The sequence below is a fragment of the Arachis ipaensis genome, chromosome B7, assembly GCF_059453495.1.
Source record: "Arachis ipaensis isolate K30076 ecotype BB chromosome B7, ASM5945349v1, whole genome shotgun sequence".
Classification (NCBI taxonomy): Eukaryota; Viridiplantae; Streptophyta; class Magnoliopsida; order Fabales; family Fabaceae; genus Arachis; species Arachis ipaensis.
In genome coordinates, this window is record NC_142442.1 from 59,111,873 (window position 1) to 59,135,905 (window position 24,033).

General features: G+C 38.4%; 2 non-coding genes across 2 annotated transcripts; both read left to right on the top strand.

The window, feature by feature from the left end:
* Positions 1-11,731: 11,731 nt before the first annotated feature.
* On the top strand, positions 11,732-11,839 carry LOC148552736 (small nucleolar RNA R71). The gene has a single exon (XR_015892599.1). It is a non-coding gene; the product is annotated as a small nucleolar RNA R71 (small nucleolar RNA).
* A 10,201-nt stretch (positions 11,840-22,040) lies between these two features.
* LOC148552737 (small nucleolar RNA R71) lies at positions 22,041-22,144 on the top strand. Its single transcript, XR_015893628.1, has one exon. It is a non-coding gene; the product is annotated as a small nucleolar RNA R71 (small nucleolar RNA).
* The last annotated feature ends 1,889 nt before the right edge of the window (positions 22,145-24,033 follow it).

Here is a 24,033-nt window from a genome sequence, read left to right on the forward strand (position 1 = left end):
CACAGGGATTGATTGGTCAAGCAACTTTAATTAGAGGAATGTTCTAGTTGAGCTAAGCAGAAATTGAGTTGAGTAATTGTAGAAAGTTAAATGGATGGAAAGTAAATAACATCAGATGTAAATGCTAGAAATAAAGAGCAGAATGTAAATGGCGGAAAGTAAATTGCAGAATCTTAAATGGGGAATTGGGAGGATGAGCATAAAAGTAAATGGCAGAAAATAAAGAGAATGGGTAAGATCAGAAATGGGAGATTCATTGGGCTCAGGAGATGTTGTATTCTCCGGATCAAGTTCATTCTCATCTCTTCCTCAAACAATGCATTCATTGATCTCCTTGGCAATCTTAAGTGATTGGATTCCAATTCCTTGGTAATTCAATCTCTCAAATCTTGATCAATAGCCAATTCTTTGGTCTAATTGCTCATGGGAAGAGATGAAGTATGGTCACTGATTATACCACATGTATTCCCAAATCAAAGTGTTGGTAGGATTATATGTCACTATATCCATCCAAACCCCAATTTGGTCCAACATGAGAAAGCATTTCTAGCATGATCTCTTCATTCCTCTTCCAAGGTTCTGAAGAGATCCAAGTATGAATAGCTTCTTTTCCAAGACAACTACCCAATTGGATGAAGATTGAAAGCTTTCTAGTAAAATCAAGAGAAAAGAAAGAAGAAGAATAATAAAAATTATTATTGATCCATCAAATTACAACAGAGCTCCCTAACCCAATGAAAAGGGATTTAGTTGTTCATAGCTCTGGAAATGGAAGAAGATAAAGAAGAATGCATTGTCAAGTTAAACTAGAAATTACAGAGAAAGTAAAATATACAGAGTGTAGTTCTCCAAAATGCCAGCTCCTTTACTAGTTCAAAACTACTCCTATATATACTACTCTTCTGATCTTCTAGTTGGCTCTTCAAGTCTTGGATATGGGCCTTTGATCTTGAGTTGAAGCAGTTATAGTCTACAGTGGACTCAGCTTTGCTTGCAGAAAAAGTGTGAGTTAGGCATGGACGTTAGTTAGGATGTTAGTGGTGTTAACATTAAGTAAAAATGTGGGTTCGAGAACGTTAGTGACAATCACCTTTTTCACTAACGTTCCAAACCAAAATGATCCACGTTAACTTCAACGTTAGTGGCACTAACGTGACCACTAACGTTGCCTCTTGGTCCTTTGCAAACGTTATTGGCGTTCACCTTTTCCAGTAACGTTGCTAATTGCCTCTTTTCCCCATGTTAGAGTTCACGTTAGTATAACTAACGTGACCCTTAACGTGGGCATGCCTAAGCTTCGAGAGCGTTAGTGACACTTATCTTTGTCACTAACGCTCCAAATGCCCCTCCTTCCCACGTTAGAGTTCACGTTAATTAGATTAACGTGGTAGTAATTGCCATCTCCAACGTTAGTGACAAAGGTGAGTGTCACTAACGTTGGCAATTTCTTCATCCTCCCATGTTAGAGTTCACGTTAATTGAATTAACGTGACTCTTAACGTGGCTAAGTGTGCCATTTCGGGGCGTTAGTGGCATTCACTTTTACGATTAACATTGGAGCTACCTTTTTCTTCCACGTTAACTACCACGTTAATGTAATTAACGTGACAACTAACGTGGGCTATGATGGCTTCGAAGGCGTTATTGGGGATCCCTTTTCTCATTAACGCTACAAGCTTATGCCCATTCCACGTTAGTGGTCACGTTAATTAGACTAACGTGGCTACTAACGTGGCTCTTCCTTGCTTCTTTTGTCCTGAAATCAAGCAAATAAAGTGCATCAAAGTTCTATTCCAAGTCATTAGATCATGCATTATCCATTTTGTCATTCAATTCATGCATAATTCTCATGAAATCAGATAAAGTTCACCATGTTTGCTTGAATCAAGATTTAAGTGTATTTCTACCCAAAACTTGCTTATTTACTAAGAAAATACATGAAACTACCCTAAAACAGTAAAGAAAAGGTCAGTGAAACTGGCCAAAATGCCCTGGCATCACAACACCAAACTTAAAGCTTGCTTGTCCCTAAGCAAGTACCAAAACATTAGAATGATGAATGAAAGAACAAGAGAAACAAGTTCTTATTATAGAAGTAAAGCTCTTGGTTTATGGGGTTTCATGCATAGCAACTTAGGTTCATTCCTTTACTGGTTTCTAGGTCCTTATCATGCTCTTGAATACTTGCTTGATTGCATCCTATAAGATCCTTATTCTTTGATCCTCCCTTTTTTTCTCAGGGTTTATTGCATCCTTAGGCTAAGTGCTCTGTGAGGGGGCAACTCTTTAAAGTAAGCTTTCAGCTAACACTCCCGAACCAGTTGGTTCAAGGTGCTAGGTGTTGAAACACCCCTAAGGACTTACTCCCCCAAGTCGCTCTCCCCCATACATGCACACCACATGCACATGGTTTGTTATTTTTTTTTTCTTTGAGGCCTTAGTGTCCAGCACCTCTTTAGGTTATTAAATATTCTGTAGCAAAAGTTGCTCTTGATAGTGGACTTTCAGCTGATAATCCCGGGTTAGTTAACCCAAGTTACCAAGTGATAAGGCACCCCTGAGAGCTTAGTCATCCAAGCATATCCTTTGCACAGGAGCACCACAGACATATGCCTCAGTATTCAAACCCTTGGTGCCTAGCCTTATTTCTTATTATTTTTCTTTCTTTTTCAAAATCTTATTGTTCTTTCTCTTTTTCTTATTAGGATCTTGTTGTTTGGCTAGTCTCATAGGATGTGTTTCAAGCATGTAATTCAATACACATGAGTGCCCTCATACCTTATAGGTGATCCAACATAGCTAATCTATTATCCCACCACAAACCTTGAGGACTTATTTCACCATATGAACCCTATTCTAGTTTCTTTCATAACATTCTCTTTTATTAAATTCAAAGGGCAAGCATACAAGTAAGTAGGATGAGAATGAAAATAGGTAACTTGGACCAGCACACATAGACTTAACACTAAAAATGCTAAAGACAGAATTGAAAATTCCTAAGCTACTATGGAAGCATGTTCTATTTCATACATGATTTTCCTTATTTAGACTTGAAAAAGATAAAATGAAGAGGGAACTCCACCACCTTTTACTTATGGGGATGCCTATGCTCTCTCTCTTGTTTTTCCTCTTTGTGTCCTTCTTGAGTGCTTGAACCCCCATTTCCCTTGCGCTTTCCGACCAACTTTTTCCAGAAGCCAGCATCTTCCATCTTCTTTTTCAATGTTTCCTTCTGTTGTTTTACCTGCCCTTCCTCTTGTTCTATTAGCTCTTTTTGGACTGTATCATACCTTGGGATTGAAGAGTGCAAATTATGCATATGCCCAGATACATAGTTCAACTTGGCTTGAGTGTTTATGTTAAATTCTTCCTTATGTAGTTGCCGTCCTTCATTAAGCACGCTGAACTCGTTGAATGCTTTCATCTGAGCTAGCTAACATTGGTTGAGTTCTTAAAGGCGTTTATCTTGACGCTCTTGCCTTTCAGTCACTTGATTGATGGCTTGAGTGAGCTGGTAGAAGTATTCCTGTTGCTGCTCTATTTGTTGTTTTTGCCACTCTCCTTGTTGATTCATCCAGTTAGGAAGTAGTTCTTCCTGACGATCCATCCGTTGGGATTGAAAGTGTAGTTGTTGCTCTTATCCTTCCATATGTCTCCTTGCCAAGTCCTCAATGGCTCCTTGAATGTGAACCAGATTTATATTGGTTGGATCATAGTACTCTTCTTGCTGGTATTATTCTTGATGAGGTTCTTCTTGGTGAGGTCCTTCTTGTGATGCTCTTTTCCTTATTTGAGGCCTTCTTTGTTGTTGGGCGGGTGCTGCATAAGTTATACACTGGAGCGTAACTAACCTCCCAGGGTTTACCTAATGTGGATTGCTGTCTTCGAAGACCACCTTGGCTTTGTTACATAGTCTCAGGATGGTACTGGGATACAAAAGCCGGGCACTTGGATCACTCTTTTTGGCTGCTTCTTGGATTCCCTCAGCTATAATTTCATGTACATTGATGTCTCCACCGCTCATAATGCAATGTAGCATAGTAGCTCGAGCAATGTTGACCTCAGAATTGTTCGAGGCTGGAAGGATAGATCTTCTTACGAGCTCAAACCATCCTTTGGCTTCCGGGATGAGATCTCATCTTCTAATGAACCGTGGCCTCTTATCCGAATACCTTTCCCAATCCGATCCTATGACACACATGTCATTCACAATTTCTTCAAGCTCATCATTGTCGGGGCCATTACTTATTCTTGCTTGACAACTTGGCTTGTCAGAGGGTTGTGATCTAAAATGAAGATTCCTCATTATAACATTGGGACTGAAATCCACTTCTGTTCCTCTCACATAGTTTTTGAAGGTAGGAGCCTCGGTATTGTCTTCTTTGGCTACATTGGCATAGAACTCCTTAATGAGATTTGCATTTATCTTTGTTTCTGGGTTCATGAGCTCTTGCCAACCCCTCTGTTCAATCTTTTCTCTAATCTGCGGGCACTCATCATCGTTGAATTGGAATGTCAACTCTGGCAATACTTTCTTGTGTTTTATACATTTGAATTGAAGCTCATGAAAGGCGGTCTTGAACCTTCCTTCATTAAAAGGAATGCTTTCCACCGGTGTCTTTCCCTTTCACCTTTTGGAGCTTGATGAGGCCATAAGTGACTTTTGATATGTGAAGGTGTTGAAGGGTGCAGATAAGTGATGAAATTCGGCCGGGTTAGGATAGGGTGTAGTTAAGGGAGTGGATGAGAGTGCTTTCGATGGGGTAAGAGGTGTTGAGTTCCGAAAGTGAGAAGTATAAAGAAAGGGGAATTGGAATGTAAAGAGGTACGGACTAGAAACCACTTATATAGAAAAGTGGTGAGTAAATGAAAGGTGTGGATTGATGGTGTAGGCTAATAATGGACGGATGGGGTTCAGCATGGGATGGGCACAAGGATCATCACTTTTATGATATGAGTGGTTCGGCTTCCAAGGGTGTTATTCTTCCAATGTTGCATGGCAACATTTCCCAATGTATTCCCTTTGAAGACATGTGTATAGTCCCCATTTTTGAAGTGGCCGAACCCTCTGGTGCACGAAATTGTGATCTCAGGCAACGGCGCCAAAAACTCTGTACGCACGTCTTAATAAATTGTTTTTCATTCACAACTTCGATACAACTAACCAGCAAGTGCACTGGGTCGTCCAAGTAATAAACCTTACGTGAGTAAGGGTCGATCCCACGGAGATTGTTGGTATGAAGCAAGCTATGGTCATCTTGTAAATCTCAGTCAGGCGGATAATAATTGATTATGGAGTTTTCGAAAATAATACTAATTAAACAGAAAATAAGGATAGAAATACTTATGTATATCACTGGTGAGAATTTCAGATAAAGGTATAGAGATGTTTTCGTCCCTCTGAACTTCTGCTTTCCCGCTGTCTTCATCCAATCAGTCTTACTCCTTTCCATGGGTGGCTTTATGTAAGGACATCACCGTTGTCAATGGCTACTTTTTATCCTCTCTGGAAAATGGTCTGATGCGCTGTCACTGTATGACTAATTGTCTGGAGGCATCACCCTTGTCAATGGCTGCATCCTATCCTCTTGTGAAAATGGTCCAAATGCTCTGTCACAGCACGGCTAATCATCTGAGGTTCTCGATCATACTGGAATAGGATTCACCCTCCTTTTGCGTCTGTCACTACGCCCAGTACTCACGAGTTTGAAGTTCGTCACAGTCATTCAATCCCAGAGTCCTACTCGGAATACCACAGACAAGGTTTAGACTTTTCGAACTCTCATGAATGCCACCATCAATCTAGCTTATACCACGAAGATTCTGATTAAAAGATCCAAGAGATACTCGTTCAATCTAAGGTAGAACAGAAGTGGTTGTCAGGCACGCGTTCATAGGGAATGATGATGATTGTCACGTTCATCACATTCAGGTTGAAGTGCGAATGAATATCTTAGAAGCGGAGTAAGTTGAATTGAATAGAAAAACAGTAGTACTTTGCATTAATCTTTGAGGAACAGCAAAGCTCCACACCTTAATCTATGGAGTGCAGAAACTCTACCGTATGAAAATACATAAGTGATAATGGTCCAGGCATGGCCGAATGGCCAGCCCCCAAAACGTGATCACAGGATCAACAATACAATCCAGGATGTCAAATACAATAGTAAAAACTCCTATTTATACTAAACTAGTTACTAGGGTTTACAGAAGTAAGTAATTGATGCATAAATCCACTTCCGGGGCCCACTTGGTGTGTGCTTGGGCTGAGCTTTGAATGTTACACGTGCAGAGGCTCTTTCTGGAGTTGAACGCTAGGTTGTAATATGTTTCTGGCGTTCAACTCTGGTTTGTGACGTGTTTCTGGCGTTTAACTCCAGACAGCATCATAGAACTGGCGTTCAACACCCTTTTACATCGTCTAAACTCAGCCAAAGTATGGACTATTATATATTGCTGGAAATCCCTGGATGTCTACATTCCAACGCAATTAGAAGCGTGCCATTTTGAGTTCTGTAGCTCCAGAAAATCCACTTTGAGTGCAGGGAGGTCAGAATCCAACAGCATCAGCAGTCCTTCTTCAACCTCTGAGTCTGATTTTTGCTCAAGTCCCTCAATTTCAGCCAGAAAATCCCTGAAATCACAAAAAAACACAATAACTCATAGTAAAGTCCAGAAATGTGAATTTAACAAAAAAACTAATGAAAACATCCCTAAAAGTAACCAGATTCTACTAAAATCATACTAAAAACCATGCCAAAAAGCGTATAAATTATCCGCTCATCACAACACCAAACTTAAATTGTTGCTTGTCCCCAAGCAACTGAAAATCCAATAGGATAAAAAGAAGAGAATATACTATAAATTCCAAACTATCAATGAAACATAGCTCCAATCAGATGAGCGGGACTTGTAGCTTTTTGCCTCTTGAATAGTTTTGGCATCTCACTTTATCCATTGAAGTTCAGAATGATTGGAATCTATAGGAACTCAGAGTTCAGATAGTGTTATTGATTCTCCTAGTTCAGTATGATGATTCTTGAACACAGCTATTTTATGAGTCTTGGCCGTGGCCCTAAGCACTTTGTTTTCCAGTATTACCACCAGATACATAAATGCCACAGACACATAACTGGGTGAACCTTTTCAGATTGTGACTCAGCTTTGCTAAAGTCCCCAATTAGAGGTGTCCAGGGTTCTTAAGCACACTCTTTTTTTTTTTTTGCTTTGGACCTTGACTTTAACCGCTCAGTCTCAAGTTTTCACTTGACACCTTCACGCCACAAGCACATGGTTAGGGACAGCTTGGTTTAGCCGCTTAGGCCAGGATTTTATCTCTTTAGGCCCTCCTATCCACTGATGCTCAAATCCTAGGATCCTTTTTATAACCCTTGCCTTTTGGTTTTAAGGGTTATTGGCTTTTTGCTTTTGCCTCTTGGTTTTAAGAGCTTTTGGCTTTTTCTGCTTGCTTTTTCTTTTTATTTTTTTTCGCCTATTTTTTTTTCTGCAAGCTTTGTTCTTTGCTGCTTTTTCTTGCTTCAAGGATCATTTTTATGATTTTTCAAATTATCAAATAACATGTCTCCTTGTCATCATTCTTTCAAGAGCCAACATATTTAACATTCTTAAACAACAACTTCAAAAGACATATGCACTGTTCAAGCATTCATTCAGAAAACAAAAAGTATTGTCACCACATCAATATAATTAAACTAAGTTCAAGGATAAATTCGAAACTCATGTACTTCTTGTTCTTTTGAATTAAAACATTTTTCATTTAAGAGAGGTGATGGATTCATAGGACATTCATAACTTTAGGACATAATTACTAAATACTAATGATCATGTAATGAAGACACAAACATAGATAAGCACTTAACATAGAAAACGAAAAATAGAGAATGTAAGAACAAGGAATGAGTCCACCTTAGTGATGGTGGCGTTTCCTTCTTGAGGAACCAATGATGTCCTTGAGCTCTTCTATGTCTCTTCATTGTCTTTGTTGCTCCTCCCTCATTGCTTTTTGATCTTTTCTTATTTCATGAAGGATGATGGAGTGCTCTTGATGTTCCACCCTTAATTGTCCCATGTTGGAACTTAATTCTCCTAGGGAGGTGTTGATCTGCTCCCAATAGTTTTGTGGAGAAAAATGCATTTGAGGCATCTCGGGGATCTCATGGTGATGAGCTTCATGCGTCTCTTGAGATCCATGAATGGGCTCTCTTGCTTGCTCCATCCTTTTCTTAGTGATGGGCTTCTCATCCTCAATGGGAATGTCTCCTTCTATGAAAGCTCCAACTGAGTAACATAGATGGAAAATAAGTTGAGGAAAAGCTAGCCTTGCCCCAGAAGAGGGCTTTTCGGCTATTTTGTAGAGTTCAAGGGAGATGACTTCATGAACTTCTACTTCCTCTCCAATCATGATGCTATGGATCATGATGGCCCGATCCACAGTAACTTCAGATCGGTTGCTAGTGGGGATGATGGAGCGTTGGATGAACTCTAACCATCCTCTAGCTACAGGCTTGAGGTCCAGTCTTCTTAATTGAACCGGCTTGCCTTTAGAGTCAATCTTCTATTGAGCTCCTTCCACACATATGTCCATGAGGACTTGGTCTAACCTTTGATTAAAGTTGACCCTTCTAGTGTAGGGGCGTGCATCTCCTTGCATCATAGGCAAGTTGAACGCCAACCTCACATTTTCCGGACTAAAATATAAGTATTTCCCCCGAACCATTGTAATATAGTTCTTTGGATTTGGGTTCTTACTTTGATTATGGTTCTTAGTGATCCATGCATTGGCATAGAACTCTTGAACCATTAGGATGCCGACTTGTTGGATGGGGTTTGTTAGAACTTCCCAACCTCTTCTTTGGATTTCATGTCGGATCTCCAGATACTCATTTTTCTTGAGTTTGAAAGGGACCTCAAGAATCACCTTCTTCTTGACCACAACATCATAGAAGTGGTCTTGATGAGCTTTGGAGATGAATCTTTCCATCTCCCATGACTCGGAGGTGGAAGCTTTTGTCTTCCCTTTCCCTTTTCTAGAGGATTCTCCAGTCTTGGGTTCCATCAATGGTAATGGAAAAACAAAAAGCTTATGCTTTTACCACACCAAACTTAGAATATTGCTCGCCCTCGAGTAAGAGAAGAAAGAATAGATGAAGAAGAAGAAGAAAATATGGAGGAGAGGAGGGAGAGGTATATTCAGCCAAGAAGAGAAGAGAGGGTTGTGTTGTGTGAAAATGAGGAAGAATGGAGGGCTATATATATGGAAAGGAGGGGGGGTAATTTCGGCCATATAGGGTGGTTTTGGGTGGGAAATTGATTTTGAATTTTGAAGGTAGGTGGGGTTTATGAGGTAGGTTTATGGGGAAGAGTGGATGGATGTGAGTGGTGAAGTGGTGATAGGGAAGAGAGATTGAGGTGATTGGTGAAGAGTTTTGGGGAAGAGTGTTTATGGGATTGTGTGAAAAAGGGGTGAGAAGAAGTGAGTGGAGGTAGTGGGGATCCTATGGAGTCCACAGATCCTGAGGTGATCCTGTGGGATCCACAGATCCTAAGGTGTTCAAGGATTTACAACCTTGCACTAAATTAGGCATGCAAAATGCCCTTGCACACAACTCTGGGCGTTCAGCGCCAGATTGGTGCTTGTTCTGGGCGTTGAACGCCCATTTGTTGCCCATTTCTGGCGTTGAACGCCAGAACCATGCTTGTTCTGGGCGTTCAGCACCAGCTCTTCTCCAGGGTGCAATTCTGGCGTTCAAACGCCCAGATGCTACCCATTTTGGGCGTTCAGCGCCAAAACCATGCTCTATTCTTGCGTTGAACGCCAGTAAGGTCTTCCTCTAGGGTGTGATTTTTTTTTTCTGCTCTTTTTGATTTTGTTTTCAATTTTTTAATTTATTTTGTGACTCCACATGATCATGTACCTATAAAGACATATAACTAATAAAAATATAATTAAATAAGAATTGGATTGCCTCCCAACAAGCGCTTCTTTAATGTCAATAGCTTGACAGTGGGCTCTCATGGAGCCTCACAGATGTTCAGAGCATTGTTGAGACTCCCCAACACCAAACTTAGAGTTTGGATATGGGAGTTCAACACCAAACTTAGAGTTTGGTTGTGGCCTCCCAACACCAAACTTAGAGTTTGACTGTGGGGGTTCTGGTTGACTCTGTTTTGAGAGAAGCTTACTGTGCCTCTTTTCCATGTTTACAGAAGGATGTCCTTGAGTTTTAAACTCAAGGGAGTCCTCATTCAATTGAAGGACTAATTCACCTCTGTCAACATCAATCACAGCTCTTGCTGTGGCTAGGAAGGGTCTTCCAAGGATGATGGATTCATCCTCATCCTTCCCAGTATCTAGGACTATGAAATCAGCAGGGATGTAAAGGCCTTCAACCTTTACTAGCACGTCCTCTACTTGTCCATAAGCCTGTTTTCTTGAATTGTCTGCCATCTCTAATGAAATTTTAGCAGTTTGCACCCCAAAGATTCCCAGTTTCTCTATTACAGAGAGGGGCATGAGGTTTATCCCTGAACCAAGGTCACACCGAGCTTTTTCAAAGATCATGGTGCCTATGGTATAAGGTATTAGGAACTTTCCAGGATCCTATTTCTTCTGAGGCAATGTCAGTTGATCTAGATCACTTAGTTCATTGGTGAACAAGGGAGGTTCATCTTCCCAAGTCTCAATACCAAATAATTTGGCATTCAGCTTCATGATTGCACCAAGAAACTTGGCAGCTTGGTCTTCAGTAACATTCTCATTCTCTTCGGAAGAGGAATACTCATCAGAGCTCATGAATGGCATAAGGAGGTTCAATGGAATCTCTATGGTCTCTAGATGAGTCTCAGATTCCTTTGGTTCCTCAGAGGGAAACTCCTTATTGATCACTGGACGTCCCAGGAGGTCTTCCCCCTTGGGATTCACGTCCTCCTCTCCCTCTTTGGGTTCAGCCATTTTGACTATGTCAATGGCCTTGCACTCTCCTTTTGGATTTTCTTCTGTATTGCTTGGGAGAGTACTAGGAGGGATTTCAGTGATCCTTTTACTCAGCTGGCCCACTTGTGCTTCCAAATTTCTAATGGAGGACCTTGTTTCATTCATGAAACTCACAGTGGCCTTAGATAGATCAGAGACTAATTTTGCTAAATTAGAGGTATTTTGTTCAGAGTTCTCTGTCTGTTGCTGAGTGGATGATGGAAAAGGTTTACTGTTGTTAAACCTATTTCTTCCACCATTATTAAAGCCTTATTGAGGCTTTTGATCCTTCCATGAGAGATTTGGGTGATTTCTCCATGAAGGATTATAGGTGTTTCCATATGGTTTACCCATGTAATTCACCTCTGCTATTGCAGGGTTCTCAGGATCATAAGCTTCTTCTTCAGAAGATGCCTCTCAAGTACTGTTGGATGCAGCTTGCATTCCGTTCAAACTCTGAGAAATCATATTGACTTGCTGAGTCAATATTTTATTCTGAGTCAGTATGGCATTCAGAGTATCAATTTCAAGAACTCCCTTCTTCATAGGCGTCCCATTACTCACAGGATTCTTCTCAGAAGTGTACATGAACTAGTTATTAGCAACCATGTCAATGAGTTCTTGAGCTTCTGCAGGCGTTTTCTTTAGGTGAATGGATCCACCTGCAGAAGTATCCAATGACATCTTAGCTACTTCAGACAGACCATCATAGTATATATCCAGGATGGTCCATTCTGAAAGCATGTCAGAAGGACACTTTTTGGTCAGTCCTTTGTATCTCTCCCAAGCTTCATAGAGGGATTCACCTTCTTTCTGTTTGAAGGTTTGAACATCCACTCTAAGCTTACTCAGCTTTTGAGGAGGAAAGAACTTGGCTAAGAAAGCCTTGACCAGCTTATCCCAAGAGTTCAGGCTATCCTTAGGTTGAGAGTCCAACCACACTCTAGCTCTGTCTCTTACAGCAAAAGGGAAAAGAATGAGCCTGTAGACTTTAGGATTTACTCCATTAGTCTTAACAATATCACAGATCTGCAAGAATTCATTTAAGAACTGAAAAGGATCTTCAGATGGAAGTCCATGAAACTTGCAGTTCTGCTGCATCAGAGAAACTAATTGAGGTTTCAGCTCAAAATTGTTTGCTCCAATGGTAGGGATGGAGATGCTTCTTCCATGTAAATTGGAATTGGGTGCAGTAAAGTCACCAAGCATCCTCCTTGCATTATTATTATTTTCGGCTGCCATCTCCTCTTCCTGTTCGAAATTTTCTGAAAGGTGCTTGCTGGATTGTTGTAATTTAGCTTCTCTTAGTTTCCTTTTCAGAGTCCTTTCAGGTTCTGGATCTGCTTCAACAAGAATATTCTTGTCCTTGCTCCTGCTCATATGAAAAAGAGGGACATAAAAATAATAATAATAGGGATCTTTTTTGCCCAAGTATAGAGGTTCCCTTATGTGAGTAGAATAAAAGAAGAAGAGAAACTCTGAACTCAGAGAGAGAGAGAGGGTTCGGATTTTTGGGGAGATGAAGTGTCAGTATATGAATAAATAAATAGAAAGAGATGAGAGGGAAAGATTTTCGAAAAATATTTTTGAAAAATGGTTAGTGATTTTCGAAAACAGTTTTTGAAAAAGGTTAGTAATTTTCGAAAATTAATATCAAAAATTAAAATGATTAGTTAATTAAAAAGAAATTTTGAAAAAGAGGGAAGATATTTTCGAAAATTAGAGAGAGAGGGAGTTAGTTAGGTAGTTTTGAAAAAGATAAGAAACAAACAAAAAAGTTAGTTAGTTAGTTGAAACAAATTTGAAAATCAATTTTGAAAAGATAAGAAGATAGGAAGTTAGAAAAGATATTTTAAAATCAAATTTTGAAAAAGATAAGATAAGAAGATATTTTTGAAAAGATATGATTGAAATTAGTTTTGAAAAAGATTTGATTTTTAAAATCACAATTAATGACTTGATTCACAAGAAATCACAAGATATGATTCTAGAACTTAAAGTTTGAATCTTTCTTAACAAGTAAGTAACAAACTTGATATTTTTTGAATCAAAACATGAATTATTGATGATATTTTCGAAAATTATGATATAAAATTGAGAAAAAGATTTTTGAAAATTATCTTGAAAATTTTCAAAAATAGATAAGAAAAATGAAAAAGATTTGTTTTTTTTTTTGAAAAAGATTTTGAAAAAGATAAGGTTTTCAAATTGAAAATTTGATTTGACTCATAAGAAACAATTGAATTTTAAAAATTTTTTAAAAAGTCAATCCAAATTTTTGAATTTTACGAGAGAAAAAAGGAAAGATATTTTTTTGATTTTTTTTAATTTTTATGATGAGAGAGAAAAACATGAAAAAGACTCAAGGCATGGAAATTATGGATCAAAACAATGAATGCATGCAAGAATGCTATGAATGTCAAGATGAACACCAAGAACACTTTGAATGTCAAGATGAACATCAAGAACTTTTTTTGAAAATTTTTATATGCAAAGAAAATATGCAAGACACCAAACTTAGAAATCTTTCATGTTTAGACTCTATGGATGCAAAAATGCACATGAAAAACAAGAAAAGATGCAAAACAAGAAAACATCAAGATCAAACAAGAAGACTTACTAAGAACAACTTGAAGATCATGAAGAACACTATGAATGCATGATTTTTTTTTCAAAAAATGCAAGATGAACATGCAATTGACACCAAACTCAAAATCTGACTCAAGACTCAAACAAGAAACATGAAATATTTTTGATTTTTTATAATTTTCTAAATTTTTTTGGAATTTTTGAAAATTATATGAAAAAGAAAAAAATAAGGATTCCAAAATTTTTAATATGAATTCCAGGAATCTTCAATTCTTAGTCTAAAGCTCCAAGCTAAGGGTTAGACATAGCTTAATAGCCAGCCAAGCTTTAGAAGATATAAGCAATTCCCTGACATGTGGAGGCCTCAGTCTAAAAGAATTTAGACATAGCGCGGATTGAAGTTCGTAGATGCAACGCGGGTGCGTCATTCACGCGTTCACGTCACCTAACTTCGGGGCAGCTATAGCAAATTATATATCAAATCGAAGCTCCGGATGTTAGCTTTCCAACGCAACTGGAACCGCGTCATTTGGATCTCTGTAGCTAAAGTTATAGCCGTTTGAGTGCGAAGAGGTCAGGCTGACAGCTTTGCAGTTCCTTCAACTTCTTGTATTCCTTCCATTTTTGCATGCTTCCTTTCCATCCTCTAAGCCATTCCTGCCCTATAAACTCTGAAATCACTTAACACACATATCAAGGCATCTAATGGTGATAAGAGAGGATTAATATTAGCAATATAAAGGCCAAAGAAGCATGTTTTCAATCATAGCACAAAATCAGGAAGGAATACATAAAGCATGCGATTAGTATGAATAAATTGGTAAAGAGTTGATAAAAACCACTCAATTGAGCACAAGATAAACCATGAAATAGTGGTTTATCAACCTCCCCACACTTAAACATTAGCATGTCCTCATGCTAAGCTCAAGAGAAGCTATAAAGGTGAAGAGGAGTAGTAGAATATATGAAATGCAACCTATCTATATGAATGCAACTACATGCAAAATGATTCTACCTACTTGGTTAAAAATAAATAAGTTCTCCAAGACAAACATGAATCAGATTTCACTAATTCAAATTATACAATAAAATACAAGTAAAAACTTGTAAGAAGATAGCTCTTGAAAGCAGGGAACATAGAATCAAGCATTGAACCCTCACTAGTAGTGTATATCACTCTAGTCTCTTAAGTGTATAGGGTAATTCGCTCTACTCTTCTCTAGTCATGCTTTCTAAAACTTTGTTCTTCATCTAACCAATCAACAATATTTAATGTATCAATGCAAACATCATGAGGTCTTTTCAAGGTTGTAATGGGGCTATGGTAAGGGTAAGGGTATATATATGGCTAAGTGAGCTATAAATTGAATCTTTGACTAACCTAAGCTCTCACCTAACATACATGCACTCTATATATTCTAATTCATGCCTAGCTACCAAAAATTCCCACTTTTGTATGATTCCCACACTCATGTACCAAAATTTTGATATTTCTTTACTTTTATCACATGTGCATTGATCTTTTTATTAACTTAGCATTGGGGTAATTTTGTCCCCTTATTTATTTACTTATTTATTGAATATTTTTGGATTTCTTTTGTAGAGAAATAAACATAACCTATTAATGCACATAGATTTTCTATTATTTTTCTATTTTGGTTTTTTTCATGAGTAGGTTCCCAAATTCCTAATATTCAAATAAATTAGAAACATGATACATTCCCTTATTAACCCATGTTCCCACAATTTTCTCACACTTAGTTGATGCACAATCTCTATCTTAAGCTAACCAAAGATTCAGTTAGGGATTTTAATTTGTTTTTCTGCTTAAGGCTAGTGATGTGGTAAAATATAGAATAAATGGGATTAAAAAGGCTCAAGGTGGCAAATGAAGGTGATTGAAAGGGTAGGCTTATTTGGGATAAGTGAGTAAAAATCAAATAATGTCCTCAATCATATGCAGGCATGTAAATACACTAAATATTGGACATATAGAATGGAACAAAGCAAAGGTTGCAATCATAGTGAAGAAAACACACAAGAATAAAAATTTATGGTTAAATAATGTAACAATGTAAATAAGCTCAAAATCTCACAGGTTGTGTGTTCTTTGGCTCAAAAACCATGTTCCAAATACAACTTCAAACAAGTTTTAACATAAAAATTTTTTCAATTTTAAATTAGTGAAACTTTTTTTTCAAAAATAGAGTCCTAAAAAGAAATTTATTACTTTAACCAAGTAGTAACTAAATGCATAAAATCAAATAAACATGCAATTAAACATGCAAATGCAACAACTAATTTAACAAAGAAAATTTAAACATTGGTGTTGAGACAGGAAGGTACTAACCCACGGAGATCGGTATCGACCTCCCCACACTTAAAGATTGCACCGTCCTCGGTGCATGCTAAGATGTACAAATGGACGGGTCTCTCTAACTGATGCTTTTTTCCAAGGATTGTGCTGATGGACTTGTCTGTCTCCCCATGTAAACGTCTTCCGGTTCTCTTCCTAGTGGCCATCCTGAAAGAAAAAGGGAAGAAAAGTAACCCAACAATAAAGATAAGAAAATAAATGAAGTATGGTTGGGTTAATGCCAAATGATAAGGGTCTCATTTACATGGAAGCTTCAACATGTACGTGAGAAAACAATATAAGCACATGGCATACTAGTTGTGCAAAATTTGCAACAAAGGAGAGGAAAATATGTGTAATGCAAGATAGTATAAGTTTATATCAATGCAAGAGAAGTACAAGTGTCATAAAAGATTAACATTGATTTAAATAATGTTACCCAATCAGAATAAAACAAGTCATAAGCACTAAGATAATACCGGAAAAGATATAACAGTTGAATAAGAACATTTGAACACCAATGGTAAAATAATAAATTTAGAAAAGAAAATAAAAATATGCAAAATTAAAATGCAATGAATGAAAGTATGCAAATAAATAAAATAGAATAAAAGATAAGAAGAATGAGAAGGGAAAGAAATAAAGTAAGAAAGAAAGAAGAAAGAAGAAAAGATAGAAGAAATTAGGATTAGAGAAGAAAAGATAAGAAAATTGGCTGATCTGGATATTCTGTGCGCCGCTTGTGACGCGGATGCGTGAGTGACGCGGTCGCGCGGATAGCGCTTCTATGAAATGACGCGGACGCGTCATCCACGCGGTCGCGTGGATCGATCTGTGCCATTAGCGCGACGGCAGCCGCGCGGTCGCGTAACTTTCTGTTTGAAGCTGATATTGCCAAATTTTAGGGTGACGCGGTCGCGTGGGGACGCGATCACATGGTTGACCAATATTGGGATATGACGCGGACGCGTGGGGCACGCGTTCACGTGGTATGGTTTGTGCGTCTAGCGCCAGTCCAGCATCACTCTAGCTCATCTTTCGGCCATGCACCCTTTTGACGTCGATTTTCAGGTCACGCGGCTGCGTGGGTGACGCGGTCGCATCGGAGGCCAATGTTCCCACCTGACTCGGACGCGTCAGCGACGCGATCGCGTGGGGTCAAATTATGCTAAAGGCGCACTTCCAGCCACGCTCTCGCGTGACTTTCTGTTCGTTTTCTTTTCTTTCCATTGCACTGGTGACGCGGATGCGTCAGTGACGCTGCCGCGTCGCAGGCGTGCTTTTTTTTTTTCCTGAAAAAAATGCAAAATGCAGTGTTAATATGAATGTGATGTAAAACTCCAGGTTCAATATAATAAAATAAAATAAAAACTCGAAAACAAATAAAACTAAACATAAATGAAAAAGGAACGATCATACCATGGTGGGTTGTCTCCCAACTAGCACTTTTAGTTAAAGTCTTTAAGTTGGACATTTGATGAGCTTCTTGTTATGGTGGCTTGTGCTTGAACTCATCCAGGAATCTCCACCAATGTTTGTAATTCCAATGGCCTCCGGGATCCCAAACTAGGCGCAGAAAGCCTTGAAGCAGGTTAAAGCAAGTGACAAGGCCCCAAGAGTGTTGAATGTTGGAATGAATTCCGGGGTCCCAAACCTTGCTTTTGCACCCGTCTTCTTGTTGATCATCATGATTCCATCCGGATAGCAAGCAATTTGAATTCTCACTAAAGCAGCCAAACAACTTCCTAGACCCATTCAGTTGAGCTTTACACCAACCTTTAAACTTTGAGCACACAACCATGTTGAACCTTGCTTGACAACTCCAAGCACTAACCATCTTCCTCTTTCTCTTAATGCCACAAAGAGCTCTAAGTTGACCATCCGTCTCCAGTAGCCCATATTCAAGTGGAATTAGAAAGCTAAGGGATATGAATTTTACCCACTTGAATGTTGTGAAGGATGATGGCAACTTAGGGGGAGGTATTTCTAACAAATTTGCAAGCTCCACTCCCTTGTGCTCCTCTCTGACAACTTCCACCTCCTTGCAAGTTTCTTCAATATCAACCTCTTCCTCTTGGTAGCTTTCTTCCAATTCAATCTCTTTTTCATTGCTCACCAAGGGCATGGGAGGCTGTGCTTCTTCTTCTTTAATCTCTATCTCTTGATCAACCTCTACAAAGTCTTCAACCATGATCTGCCTTGGAGGTTGTACGCTCTCCTCAACATCAACATCAAACACTGTGGAAGGAGGCTCTGTGACTGGACATTCCAATGGAGGTACAACATCTCTTAAGTTTGCAACCACTTCTTCCTTTTTAATAATTGCTGCTTTGTCCAGTTATTTAAGTATAAAATCATACTCATCCTCGATAATTTTCTTTCCATGACAACTCCTTTCAACTACTCCTTCATCTTCAAGGGTCTCTCCTACCTTTACCCGTAAGGCCTCCTCTAGCTCTTTATGAAGTATGGATTCACGAAGATGATTCCTTCTTTCATGTTCCATATCAATAGCATAATTGGGATCATCTTGCTCTTGGATTGATGGATGTGGGTGCTCTTCCATGGAGGGTGGTGATGGAATGAAAAGATCATTATGTGGTTGAAAAGGAAGTGCACTAGAGCTTGAGGGTTAAATATTGGAGGTAGAGGGTTGGTTCATGCGGGATATAAGATTTTCGAGTGTAGAGGTGAGACCAATGATGTTAGAGATGAGTGTATTGTTATCCAATATAGGTTGGGGTAGATCTATGTATGGTTCATTCGGTTCATAGGGTGGTTGGTATGGTAGATGTAGGTTAAGGTCATATGGAGGTAAATGGTGTAAAGGGGCTTGTGTGTTTGGTGGTTCAAAGGTATGTTGGGGAGGTGGTTCATAAGCATAGGGTGGGACTTATTGGTAATTACAAGGGGGTCCACCATATCTATCAGCTTAGGATGCATTGTAGAGTGGTCCTTGCCCATGATATCTTGGAGGGTGTTGTTCCATCCATCTTTGATTGCTTAGACCTTGATGCATATTCCTGTTATAACTTCCACTCCTTTCAACAGATTTAGAACCAAACTCAAAGCGAGAGGGGTGAGAATTCATGGTAGCTAATAAAAATTAAAAACGAAATTAAAAACAAATTTAAATTAAAAGGTTATTGAAATTTAAATTTTAAAAATTAAATTTTTGAATTTTAAATTTTGAAATTTGAAATTTGAAATTTGAATTTTGAGTTTTAAATTTTAAATTTTTGAATTTAATAAGGAAAGAGAAAAACAATAAAATGACACCAAACTTAAAATTTTTAGATCAAAACGAAGAAAACAACTAAGAACAACTTGAAGATCAAGATGAACACGAAGAAAAATGTTTTTTGAAAAATTTTTTTATAAATAAATAAAAAACCAATAACCTCTTAATTTATGAAAAAATAAAAATAAAAACAAAAATAAAAACAAAAATAAAAACAAATAAACAAGCAAAAAGCAAATAGTCGCGTTGTAAAGAATTTTATAAAAATAGTCGCGTTGTAGATATAGATTCTAAACCAATAGAAATCCCTTCGTACAAACGTTTTGGTTGTCACAAGTAACAAACCCCTTTTTAAATTGATAACCGAAGTATTTAAACCTCGGGTCATCTTCTCAAGGAATTGCAGGGAAGTATGTTCTTATTATTGGTTATGAGTTTGTAAATTGGGGGGTTTTTAATGTATAAGATAGAAAGCGAGAATAGTAAATGGCAAGAAAGTAAATTGTATTAAATTAAATAGATAATAAAACTCTTGGCAAGGTATGAAAACTGAAAGTCCTATACTGGTTATCCTTATCAATTGTAATGAGAATTGGATTTTTCTCCCACTTTGTTAACCTCTAACTATGAAGGTAAGTTAAGTGGATGAATTAATTTTTTTTCCTCAGGTCCGAGTCTTTCCTTGGGAAAAGTTAGAGTTATTGGAACTCGAATTAATTCTTGAAGAATTCCAATTTTCAATCAACAATGAGTTTGATAACTCAAGAGTCACCAATTATTTAACCAAAGCCAAAAGGGAAAATATCTAAATTAAATTAAAAGCATTCATATAAATAAAGCAAAGCAAAATTAAATCTGAAAATACCTCGAATTGCATTAATAAAAGAAATCAAATCTAACATGGAAGTTCATAAATTAAATTAGAAAAATAAATAAAAGGAACATTGAACCTGTGATCGTAAAAGATGAAATAATCATAGAGTTAAAAGAATCCTAATTCTAAATCCTAAGAGAAAGGAGAGAACCTCTCTCTAAACTAAATCTAAATCATAATAATTGTGAATATGAAAGCTTCTTCATGAGTGGATGCATTTCCCCACTTTATAGCCTCTAATCTGTGTGTTCTGGGCTGAAAACTGGGTAAAAAACAACATAGAAATCGCCCCCTGTGATTTCTGTTACGTCATTCACGCGTCCGTGCGGATTGCAGTTCGCAGATGCGACGCGGGCGCGTCATTCACGCGTTCGCGTCACCTAACTTCGGGGCAGCTATAGCAAGTTATATATCAAATCGAAGCCCCGGACGTTAGCTTTCTAACACAACTGGAATCGCGTCGTTTGGACCTCTGTAGCTAAAGTTATAGCCGTTTGAGTGCGAAGAGGTCAGGCTGACAGCTTTGCAGTTCCTTCAATTTCTTGTATTCCTTCCATTTTTGCATGCTTCCTTTCCATCCTCTAAGCCATTCCTGCCCTATAAACTCTGAAATCACTTAACACATATATCAAGGCATCTAATGGTGATAAGAGAGGATTAATATTAGCAATATAAAGGCCAAAGAAGCATATTTTCAATCATAGCACAAAATCAGGAAGGAAGACATAAAGCATGCGATTAGTATGAATAAATGGGTAAAGAGTTGATGAAAACCACTCAATTGAGCACAAGATAAACCATGAAATAGTGGTTTATCAGTGAGCTTTTCCTGGTCAACAGCTCCTTCATACACTTAATGTATGAGGGCATTTGTTGGAGAGCCTTGATGAATGGTATGTTCACATGAAGGGATGCAAACATGTCGAGGAACTTTGAGTATATTCTCTTTTCTACACCACCCTTGAGTTTTTGGGAAAAAGGTGCATAGAGTTTCAGAATCTCCTTCTGTGTAGTTTTAGTTTCTTGGTGGCCCTCTTCTTGCTTCTCTGCTGAAGTATCTCCAGAGGGTTCTAAGGGTTTGTTCAGCTCTTCCTCAGTCCCCTTATCACTTATAGTGACCTTCTTGCATTCTTCCCATATCACTTTCTTTGCTTCACCTCTCGGGTTTTTCTCTGTGTCACTTGGGAAACTGTCAGTAGGTTTGGGAATCTTCTCAGAGAGGTATCACACTTGAAATTCCAGCCTCTTGATGGTGTCTCCCTGGTTTTTGATATTGGCTCGCACCTCCTCCTTGAACACCTTGTTGTCTTGGATTTCCTTGCATATGCCTTCAAGTAGAGTCTCAATTCTGGAGAGTCTATCTTCGGATAATGGTGAGTTAAGATTGGAGGGATGAGAAGGGCCATTTTGGTTTTGATATGGATGTTGAGAGGTATTGTTAGGTGGGTGTTGATATGATCTTTGTGTGGAATGTTAGTGAGCTGCATTGTTGTTGGGGTTGTGACGTCTCTGATCTTGGCCTTGATCTTGTTGATTTTCCCACCCAAAGTTTGGGTGGTTCCTCCAGCTAGGATTATAAGTTTTGGAGTATGGATCATGGGTCTGCCTGGGTGAATTCCCAAGGTAGTTGGCTTGTTCCTGGTCACCCTCATCCTCTGCATTCACTCCTTCTTGAGCTGCTGATGAGATGGTGACTGCTGCCACCTGGTTCCTTTCCATCTTCATGGTAAGGTCAGCCAGCTGCTTGGTGATCATCTTGTTTTGAGCCAGCAGTGCATCCACATTGTTCAGCTCCATTACTCCTCTAATATTGCCCCTTTCAGAATCATAGAAGTAATCATTCTCAGCTACAGTCTCAATGACATCTATGGCTTCTTCAATGGTCTTTTTCTTGTTCAGAGATTCCCCGGATGAGTGGTCTACTGCCTTCTTTGATTCATAAGAAAGACCCTCATAGAAAATATGTAACTGCACCCATTCATTGAACATGTCTGGTGGGCACCTTCTTGTCAAGTCCTTAAACCTCTCCCATGCTTCATAGAGAGTTTCACCATCTTGTTGCCTGAATGTTTGTACTTCAGCTCTCAACCTGTTAATTCTCTGAGGAGGGTAGAATCTCACCAAAAATTTGTTCACCACATCTTTCCAGGTTGTTAAACTCTCCTTCGGGAAAGATTCCAGCCATTTAGATGCTTTGTCCTTGAGTGAAAAGGGGAACAAAAGCAATCTATAGGTGTCAGGATGAACACCATTAGACTTCACAGTATCACATATCCTTAGGAAGGTGGTGAGATGTTGATTGGGGTCTTCTTGGACACTTCCTCCAAATGAACAGTTATTCTGAACAAGGGTGATAAGATGGGGTTTTAGTTCAAAGTTATTGGCATGTATGGTTGGCTTTTGGATGTTACTTCCGCAATTTCCTGGGTTTGGATTGATGTAAGAGCCCAGAACTCTTTTCTCTTGCCCAGCATGATTTGCTGGTCCTTCTCTGGCATGGTTGTGAGCCTCTTCTTCATGGTGGTTCTCTATATTCTCCTCCATATTTAGTTCAAAATACTCATCCTCTTCCTCATCACCAACGACTCTCTTTCTTCTTGCTTCCCTCCTTAATCTAAGGAAGGTCCTCTCAGGTTCAGAATCAAAGGAAGTTGAAGCTCCGCTTCTTCTACCTGTCATACAACCAACAGAGCAAAAAGTAGGAAAGAGAATTAATGGAGAAGTTACTCCTATTAGGGGTGTTGTTAGTGTGAGTGATGCAATATATCAAACAGTTAGTGGTTAGTGAACTGAATTGAAAAAAAATGAAGATAACACCACAAAGGGGTAAGGGGTAAAGGGAAGAAAATAACTAAAACTGAAAGTAAATCACTCAAATGAAATTAAATCAAACAAAGAAAAATGCTCAATCTAGTTATCCACCAATTTAATCATTGTTGATACAAAATCAATCCCTGGCAACGGCGCCATAAACTTGATGCACGGGAACTTGTCTCTCAACAAAATTCCCTCGGCAAGTATACCGAATTGTCGTCAAGTAAAAACTCACAATAGAGTGAGGTCAAATCCCACAAGGATTGATTGGTCAAGCAACTTTAATTAGAGGAATGTTCTAGTTGAGCTAAGCAGAAATTGAGTTGAGTAATTGCAGAAAGTTAAATGGCGGGAAAGTAAATAACAGAAGATGTAAATGCTGGAAATAAAGAGCAGAATGTAAATGGCGGAAAGTAAATTGCAGAATCTTAAATGGGGAATTAGGAGGATGAGCATAAAAGTAAATGGCAGAAAATAAAGAGAATGGATAAGATCAGAAATGGGGGATTCATTGGGCTCAGGAGATGTTGTATTCTCCAGATCAAGATCATTCTCATCTCTTCCTCAATCAATGCATTCATTGATCTCCTTGGCAATCTTAAGTGATTGGATTCCAATTCCTTGGTAATTCAATCTCTCAAATCTTGATCAATAGCCAATTCCTTGGTCTAATTGCTCATGAGAAGAGATGAAGTATGGTCACTGATTATACCACATGTATTCCCAAATCAAAGTGTTGGTAGGATTATATGTCACTATATCCATCCAAACCGAAATTTGGTCCAACATGAGAAAGCATTTCTAGCATGATCTCTTCATTCCTCTTCCAAGGTTCCGAAGAGATCCAAGTATGAATAGCTTCTTTTCCATGACAACTATCCAATTGGATGAAGATTGAAAGCTTTCTACTAAAATCAAGAGAAAAGAAAAAAGAAGAATAATGAAAACTATTATTGATCCATCAAATTACAACAGAGCTCCCTAACCCAATGAAAAGGGGTTTAGTTGTTCATAGCTCTGGAAATGGAAGAAGATAAAGAAGAATGCATTGTCAAGTTAAACTAGAAATTATAGAGAAAGTAAAATATACAGAGTGTAGTTCTCCAAAATGCCAAGCTCCTTTACTAATTCAAAACTACTCCTATATATACTACTCTTCTGATCTT